General features: G+C 36.2%; 1 pseudogene; it reads left to right on the top strand.

The window, feature by feature from the left end:
* Positions 1-276: 276 nt before the first annotated feature.
* LOC148120672 (olfactory receptor 4F3/4F16/4F29-like) lies at positions 277-1215 on the top strand (annotated as a pseudogene).
* The last annotated feature ends 1367 nt before the right edge of the window (positions 1216-2582 follow it).

Below are 2582 nucleotides of genomic sequence, written 5' to 3'. Positions count from 1 at the left end.
CACCAAATCAAAACTTGTTATTTTTGAACCTTCGATAAAAATGCTTTTAAAGACTATGAAAGGGAATTTCAGAGTGTTTGTAATTTTCTGTCACCTGATAAGTAGCCATGTAAGCATTTTCACATACATCTGTTCATTTTCGGATTGGATTTAAATGCTAAATGAAAAATAGGGATTCATAACCTTGAGTTATATCCTGTTAAACTATTAATACAATTATCATAATTTTCAGTTTCTTCTACTGCTGTCCTTCAGGTAGTGCTGCAATGAGCATTAATGGAAGGAACAAATCACTCTATGGTATCAGAATTTCTGTTCGTGGGACTCACCAACTCCTGGAAGTTGCAAGTACTTCTGTTTGTGTTTGCTTCAGTGTTTTATATGGCAAGCATGATGGGAAACTCACTCATCATTTTCACAGTGGCTTCTGATCTTCACTTACATTCTCCCATGTACTTTCTGTTGGCCAATCTCTCCTTCATTGATTTAGGTGTTTCATGTGTCACTTGTCCCAAGATGATTTATGACCTGTTCAGAAAGCGCAAAGTCATCTCCTTTAGAGGTTGCATGACTCAAATCTTCTTCATCCATATGATTGGTGGTGTAGAGGTGGTGCTGCTTATAGGCATGGCTTATGACAGATATGTAGCCATATGTAAGCCTGTCCATTATTTGACTGTTATGAATGCCAAAATGTGCATTTTCATCTTAGTGTCTGCCTGGGTGGTTGGCCTTATGCATTCCCTGGTTCAATTTGTTTATATTTTGAATTTGCCTTTCTGTGGACCAAATATTTTGGACAGTTTTTACTGTGACTTTCCTCAGTTCATCAAACTTGCTTGCATAGATACCAACCAATTAGAATTAATGGTATCAGCTAACAGTGGATTCGTCTCTGCAGGTTCCTTCTTCATACTGACCATGTCTTATATTGTCATAACAGTCACTGTTCAGAAACATTCCTCAAGTGGTTCCTCCAAAGCCCTGTCTACTCTCTCTGCTCACATCTCTGTTGTGGTCCTAACCTTCGGTCCCTTGATATTTATTTACTCATAGCCTTCTTCCTCCACACACCTGGATAAGTATCTGGCCGTATTTGATGCAGTTGGTACTCATTTCCTGAACCCTGTGATCTACACGCTGAGGAATCAAGAAATGAAGACATCGATGAAGAGAATATATAGACAGTTACTGAAATATGGGAAGATCTCCTAAATGATTGAAGTGCAGACATTCAACATTGAATAATTTTTTTGACAAAATTCAGTCAAAATTTTTTTGACAAAAAAAAATTACTTTCTTTAGTCATATTTTTTTTTTACCTATACTGATATTTGGGTGAATTTTGTCTTCTGTTAGGAGAGATTTGCAGTGTTTTATAGCAACAGAGAAGCAATTATGTATTTATAAAACAATGATTATAATAAGACAGAGCTCAATTCCCAAAGAAGAAACTTTATGTGAAGCAAACTTTTAGTTGTACAGAAGATAGAAGATTGCTTTAAGGCTTACAAAGGAAATGTAAACACACACACACACACACACACACACACACACACACACATATTCTGTCTCTTCCCTTCTGAACATAAATTTTCTCGCATGCAGGGCTTTCAGGTAGCGCTCCATGTGTAATTTGCAAATTGGCATTGATATGAGACAATTTTTCATCTTCTGTACCTTGCATGCCCTGTAGCCTCTCATTTGTCTGTCTGTTTAGAATCTGCAAGCATATACACTCAATTCTCAGGAATATAAGCTGTCCAGTTAACATTATGATGTTCACATTTATTCAAGTTCCTTCATATTTCTTTTCTATTTCACATGCTCTTGTTTTCTTAGTATATATCCAAGTCAAAGTTCAGCAAAAATGTTTATGTGATATTTTCTAGATGCAAATGAAGCTATAATGTTTTTAAATCAGTTGTTACATTGTAGGCACCTATACATCCCATAGACACTATATAGCATGCTAACTCATTAAGAGACTCTGGAACAGAAGCAGTGTTGTTCTGCTTCCTTTTCAATATACCCTTTTAATTCCTCCATGTTTCAAGCTAGTTGCCAGTGTGTCATTATGATTATAGCCACCAGGCTAGCCATCAACTACACCATTGAAATTGGAGGCATTGAGAGACATAGTATTAATTATCCTTGGCCTCTGTCTCATACCCATTTTCCCTTGTGGGGGTCTAGCACCTTTAACTTTGCATCTAAATTGAGATTATAATCTTCATGGGCAGCTTTGAGTATTGACTATTAGATAAATCTAGCTCCTGTAAGTAATTCTTTATTGTAAATCATCCATATATTTTCTTATTCATTGATTAAAGTAAGAGTGGGCTAGATCCTACATATATGGTAGCTTAATCATTTGTGGGTTTATAGAATGCTTTGTCTAAGCCATCTTGTACTTACACAAGGTATTGCTTGACCAGGGAACATATTTTATACCAAATGAAGCATAACACAAAATTCATTGGTCTACAATGTGTCCTGTGACAAGATACTGAGTTTTCAGGGTTAGTGACATAATTTGCTAAAGGGGAGTTACAATGTTAATTGTAGCACCACACCCCATG

Source organism: Myodes glareolus, chromosome 10, assembly GCF_982192425.1.
Source record: "Myodes glareolus chromosome 10, mMyoGla1.1, whole genome shotgun sequence".
NCBI classification, from domain to species: domain Eukaryota; kingdom Metazoa; phylum Chordata; class Mammalia; order Rodentia; family Cricetidae; genus Myodes; species Myodes glareolus.
The sequence above is the reverse complement of the archived record's forward strand: the minus strand, read 5'-3'. Positions and strand labels throughout refer to the sequence as shown.